Genomic DNA, 7,128 nt, shown 5'->3' with positions numbered 1-7,128 from the left:
AAGGAAAGTTTTTTAGGAGCGAAAGGAGTGAGGACAGGTCTTAAGTATGAGAGAAGACTGCGAGAAGCCTTATGGGGAATGCTGCATGAGAAACTGTGAATATCACAGTATCGTGAAGAGCATAGGCGAAGTTTTACAATACTAAAGAGACTTGGATTCTGATAAGTATATCGATACAAGTGGTTACTTACATATCAAAAGGATGAGATGACGCAAGTTATCATCACCTCCATCTTAGTCCCTCTTTGGGCTCACAAATCTATTACAAAAACTTACAGATGGAATGTATACAGTTAAACAAGGCGGGTAAATCACAAACATACAGAGTGAAGTGTTTACATTTAAGGAGAGTGATAAAACACGATAAATTTTCATCCTCACTATGATAAGGGCCGCTCCTGGGATCACGTAATCACATACATGAATATGAGACGCATGTATATATTAGCAAAATATAACTAGGCTTCTGTAGAAAAGAATTAATCAGGATATCAAGAAAATATTTGTATTTCTATAAGATTTTGTATCATATATGATCACCACTCAATAAAACCCTGCTACCATAGTCTCAGCAGAAGGGAAGTCACAACCTTATATTACATTCACCAAATACAATTATGTGATCGATGTAAAATGTTTGTACTTCCAAATTTGAATTATCTGTGTCATTTCTAATCCACCATACAGCCTGCTCGGGGATCTGAAGCATGGGACACTGTAAGATATAGTGTACCAAAGTATGTGACCTTGGTAACCTATACACCCTACATTTTTTTCTGTCCATTTTTTGGAACACCTATCTCATATTTATCCCCTAACATAATTCTCATATGCAAAGAGTCTTTCCACTTGATCTTGCCCCTTCCATAAGTGAAGTCTGTATTCATCAATAGATGCATATAGCGTTGCAATGTTCCGCTCGTCTCAATCGACTCGCCTTTCCTAATGTCGCCATATCCTCGTAGTAAAAGTGATTCGTTTTCAAGTTGAAGGCTATGTGACCATAGTCCCTCACTTCGAGAGAGAGAGAGAGAGAGAGAGAGAGAGAGAGAGAGAGAGAGAGAGAGAGAGAGAGAGAGAGAGAGAGAGAGAGAGAGAGAGAGAGAGAGAGAGAGAGAGAGAAAGGAGGAAGTAGAAAGTAGGAGTGTGCGTGTGTTTGCAATTTAACGAAATCCCTAAATAAACACTTTTTCACACGGGTGCTTCGCATATCCCCTAAAATTCCAAGTGATTTCATGAAATCCCTGGTTTTAATGGCTCAGGGTATTACATATTTTTCAGACTTAAATAAGTGTGACAGTTATGAATCACACCGAAATGCCATAAGATTTCAAGAAAATACTGAAAATTATCATAATTCATCTATTTCTATGTAATAATGCCATAAATGCCATACAATTTCTAGAAACGTACTGAACATTAAAACTTTCATAGCAGGAAACTTTGCGTACTAGTGCAAGTTCAGCATTGGCCTTTTTTTAAGCATAGGTTTGTCATTGTTTTGGAACACATGACTTACATTTCGCGAACCCTTGTGAATCCCTTGCCAATTAACACAGAGGTCAAATTGGTTTCTTGAGTACTGTCCTCTCAGAATATCCGACTTTTACAGTAAATATTTATACATGGGTGTCGGGATTTCTGAGTTTAGGGTGTATGCATGAAATCTCACTCAACTTCCCAAGACTTTCTCCAAAATACATGAAAATTTACAGGCAGATGCATTTTTAGCTCGAGAATCCGAATCTGTAATCAGAATTTCAAAATCTTGATCCCCCGCCGAGTTATCATTGATTTCTTATCAGAAAATAAAAGTTGTCCAAAATGCATGAAAATTCACAGGTAGATGTATTTTTCGGTGTTAGTCACATTTTTTTTTTTTTTCTTTTGAGATTTTGATGACAAATTTGAGTCAATAATTACTTTATTGTGCTGACTCGGACTCAAGAGCTAAAAACTGCATCTGTCTGTAGATTTTCATTAATTTCAGACTATTTCGTTTTTATGGTAAAACTCAGTGATAACTCGACGGATCATCACGAATAAGAAATTCTGATAACAAAATTGAATTCAGAAGCTTGAACTGCATTTGCCTGTGAATTTTCATGTGTTTTGGACAACTTTCATTTTCTGATAAGTAATCACCGATGATTCAGCGGGTGATCAAGACATCCTAATTCCGATTATAGATTTGGATTAAGGAGCTAAAACTGCATCTCTGTGAGTTTTCATTAATTTCGGACAACTTGAATTTTTTTATAAGAAATCACCGAAAACTCGGGGATCAAGATTTCGATTTTTTTTTCAGATTTGAGCTCGGACGGTATGTCATTCATTACCCATAGAAGTCATTTTCAAGTTTCGACAATTTTTAACCTGGCAGGCGCAGGCCAATTTTTTTTTTTTTTTATGGTGTATTTTAATTAGAGGTTTAATGTATCTTTGACCGAAATTGATTGCGATTGACCGAAAAAAATTATGGTCGAAAAAGAACTTATTTTCGGGATTCAAAAATTTTACCATTTTTGAACTCAGTTTTTCATTGCGGTTCTTTTGATGTATAATACATGGGTACTACTCCAAAATTCAAATTTCAAGTGCGTCCACCCTATGACTGACTTACTGTCACCGATACTATTCCGTGGCGTTCTCTTACCACGAACAGCTGTATAAATGGACCGACAACATTGTTTTCTGGATCACCTTTTCGTTTCAACATTTTCTCTGCCAGCAACTTTTGTCTAGCATCTGCCACGGCGCATCTCTTGATCTGAACGACATGAGCATATGAACAAATAACTTTCTTCAGACGAGGCTTGCTGTGTCTCTATTCAACCACTTACAGCAGACCCGTCAAAGTCGCCCAAGCACTGACGCAGACTCTATCAGGCTTAATAAAGATGAGACTTCCTCCTCCTTTCGTTCTTCATGGCTGTAATTGTCATCGTCATATATGTGTAAAGCTTCAGGTTTTGTTTAATTCTTCAAGATAGTTGTAATCACTAAATTATTCTTATCGTCTATTGAGATCCTATTTCACAAAAACGCCATGGAGTGTGAGGTGATATTGCAAGCAGTGAGGAAAACTCGCATTAAACACAAGCAAGCAATCTTAGTCACCACAGGAAAAAAAAAAGACCAGTCTGGTGCAACGACCGCGCAGCCCGCCTCGGGTCAGGAGAGAAAACTATCTATTTACAGTGATTATTTCGTTATTGCCTACGTCATGTGGTGCTTTCTTATTAGTGATGGGTATATTTTAATAATTGCATCTAGTGGCTTGTCCTGTTCGTCTTAGCTTAAGGAAAACCCGTTAACTTCGGGGACAAGCTCTGTTCACTGTTATGTCTTTTTTTTACACATAGATGGCTCCACAAGTGCTTTAGTCATCTAAGTATCGTTTAGTAAGCCTATTTGCCCTATTTGATTATGGTTACTAACGGTATTGTTACTTACATTATGTACTGCGTGTACGTTCGTGTATATGTGCTATGTGTAATATTTTTTTGTTATCTTTGATTAAAGAAAGTGAATAGATAAGTACTAGCTGGGGAAGAAAAACAAGCTGAGTGGAAGAGGAGATCGCCTTTCCAGGTATAAGTATTATATGATTTCCGGACCGTAAATGTCATCTATTTTGTTTTCGTTCATATTAGCATTACGCGTTAACATTGTTTTCCATAATACGTAGGCTAACGATTTATCTTTCTGTCTTTAAAACATTTTTTACATTATAAATCACTCTATATTTCGCCGCTTTTACGTCTTTTTCATATTAGTGCAAAATAGTGCCAATATATATCTTAAAATCTGAGAAGGAATATTTATTCTCAAGGTCATTTCACATCCACATTGGCTTTGTTAATTGCTTTATCTAGTGCCTAATCTATCGACCGCATATATAAAAAGAGTGAATGTATCCATCCTATTGCAAGTTACGTGATCACTACCAGTCTCCTCATGATGATATAATAAGTCGGCTTGATTTTTATTTATTTATTTATTTACTTATTTATTTTACAGTCATGCTTTTATAACATCACATCAGGAAAAAAAATATTAGTAATAGAAAATGGCTCAATTCGTTTTTTTTTTTTCAGCAATTCGATTTCCTGTAAAACAATAGAGCAAACTTTTTTTTTTCAGCATTAGCGACTTGACTTATTTGTGCAGCTTATTTTATTCTTAAAGAAAAAAAAAGAAAAAAAAGCTGGTTTATCGAATGGTGAGACACCTTTCAATAAACCTGTTATAAGTCAGGTCGGTGTCGCATGTGCTAATTATCATTAAATGTAGAGGTTATTCATCTTGTTTATCAGGTTGGTGGAGGAGGCATGGTAAATTCCTGCTTGAATGCCATGGTCTAGTTTCGATAAGATGCTCTAATGGAACAATTATTTATATTTCTCTCTCTCTTTCGCTCTCTCTCTCTCTCTCTCTCTCTCTCTCTCTATATATATATATATATATATATATATATATATATATATATATTCATAACCATTCGTAATGCTTCTACCGTTCAAATTGTCATCCTCAAACTACTTTCTGTGGAATGGTTTACTTTTTGTTATTTACCCAGATGGTCATCTCTCATCCTCCACTTTGGTTCTTTGAGCTCGGCGATGTTCCTGGAGGTCGTCATGGTTCCAGAGGAGACCACAACCTCGCAATCCCTGCTGGAACTAGGACCCTTGCTTCAGAAATGTGGCTTGGCGGGGGTTTGGATACGTGAAGGCAGACGCAGCCGCCGAGTGCTTATGAATTCGAGATACGAGGTGTTTTCGAAGCGGGTGTGATCTCGTGGAAAGGAGGAATGGTGTGTTTGTGATAATTTTGTGTACAACTCATTTTGTTTTTGTTTATGGCTTTCGTTATTTGAAAATTACAGAAATAAACATGTATTTTACAATACCCCGCACCCGGCCTAAACTCAGAAAGTCTCAATGTAAACAATATCTATGGTGCTATTTGGATGCTAATTATTTTGATAAAGTGATTGTAAGAAGGAGAAAGAGAGAGAGAGAGAGAGAGAGAGAGAGAGAGAGAGAGAGAGAGAGAGAGAGAGAGAGAATGAGCCAGACAAAAAAAGGAAGGGTCTGAACGTAAAGAAAGGAGAAAAAAGGAAACAGACTGAAAAGGAAAAAATAAAAGAGTCCAATTCAACCAAATCAACCAACCGCAACCCCATGCACCTCCCCCTCATAACCACATCCTCTGACCCCCTCCCTCAACACCTACAGAATAGCCTCTTCGTCAGCCCGGACCGGACCTGAAGGACGTAGGAATTGACTCAAAATTACGAACTTGATGAACTGTCTTCGAACCCATTGACGAAGTGAGCGCCGCAGATCACACAGCCCACTTCGTAGACCTTGGGATTAACAAGCAATTTCGGAAGTTGTGATTACAACCCTTTCTTTTCGTTATCTTTCTTAAACTTTTGTTACTCTTGTTTCTCTTAAAAGCGAGTTCTCCTGCGCCCTATGTTAAGTATATGATACCATGTGTATATTGGTATTGCCTGGTGTTACACCCTCTCCAGGCTGCAACGGCGAGGGAGGGGGTTAGGTCTCGCCTACCTTGCAACTGCAACAAGGGCGTATATGTTCCTTTTCCGCATACTGCAGTAGTACTTGTTGGAATACGGCCTGTTGTTATGCTTATAGTTGTTTGTCTTCGTCATGGTTGTATTATTATCAGTAGTAATGGTATTGCTATCATTAATATTATTATGATAATCATCATCATTATTACTATTATCATTATTATCATCATCTTTTCTATTACTCTTGCCAATTGTTAGCATCATTAAATGAACAAAATATTTCAAAGGCCGAAGGGAGAAGATTGTACGGCCGTTTTGAAATCTAAGGCAATTTTTAAAATCTAATTTAATTATTTAATTTTCGTTTTTTTAATTCATATAAGTTATCAGATTATTGTGTTTATTCTGAATAACTAAGCCATATCATAGTTTACCGCCATCTTTTTGTTCATATGTCCTTTTTTTAAGTACACTTCATTATCGAACCCATTACACTTAGTTAATCTTTAATATGATTATGATGCGAAAAAAGTGCCCTAATGAATCTCATTTTGCTTGACTAACCGTTCAAGCCAAGCTGTGAAAAAGCAAATACAGAAGAATTTTTTTTTTCCTTTGCTCTTCGTTAAACGGAAAACCACCATCGTATTCAAATTCACAAGTAATTCAATTCCAGCATTACAAGAAAAGCTTAGTAATGAAGTGTAAATAAAGAAATTCGATGGTGGTTTTGCTCTTAAGAAAAGTGACAAAGAGAAAGGAGATGATGAAAAGGCTGAAGACAAAGAGAAGAAAAGGAGGAAGTCGGGAAGAATAAAAAAAATGTGTTAATTAGTATTATCCTTATCATCACAAATATTACTATGATCATCTTTATCATCATCGTGAACTTCATATGCGAAAAATTTTCCTTGGTAAGTTAATTTACTGTTATTACCAATACAATTTACGATACTTTCTGCTATAAGCATATTTTTTATAGATTAGATAAAAAATACTCACCCAGAGAACTTACCATTTCGGTAGAAGTAAATTCAATTATACAACTATTTGCCTCTCTATATGTATATAAAACTGCATATCTATATTCATCTGTCTATGTAAATCTATCTGTTAAGCTCTTTGTTTACCCTCACTTTTATAATCAAGTAAACAAGCCATATAGCAATTACACGTTGAAAACATGTCTTAAACCTGCACTTAGAGAGCGAGGAGAGGAATTGGGATGGGGAAGGAGTGGGTGAAGGGAGAAGGAACAAGGGAGGGGGGGGGGATTAAGCGGAGGGGACAGGGAGAGGAAAGGGGTGGGGGTGAGAATAAGGGGAGGGGGCAGGGAGGGAGGATAGGGAAACGGAAGAGAAAAGGGGAAGGTAAGGTAGGAGGGAGGGAAAAGAGAAGGGGAAGGGACAGAAGAGACAGGTGGGGAGAGAAAGAAGTAGGGAGGAAGGGGGGAAGGGATTTCGCCATTTCTGCTCATAACCGGATATGGCGTCACATAAGGTGCCATCTAGCATATAATTCTGATTAAGATCGTATATAAAATAACCTAAGTTATCACATCACACATTTCCTACGAAAAG

This window comes from Penaeus japonicus, unplaced genomic scaffold (assembly GCF_977035675.1).
Source record: "Penaeus japonicus unplaced genomic scaffold, GWHDUDI00000001_assembly GWHDUDI00000027, whole genome shotgun sequence".
Classification (NCBI taxonomy): domain Eukaryota; kingdom Metazoa; phylum Arthropoda; class Malacostraca; order Decapoda; family Penaeidae; genus Penaeus; species Penaeus japonicus.
This window is presented reverse-complemented; position numbering follows the sequence as displayed.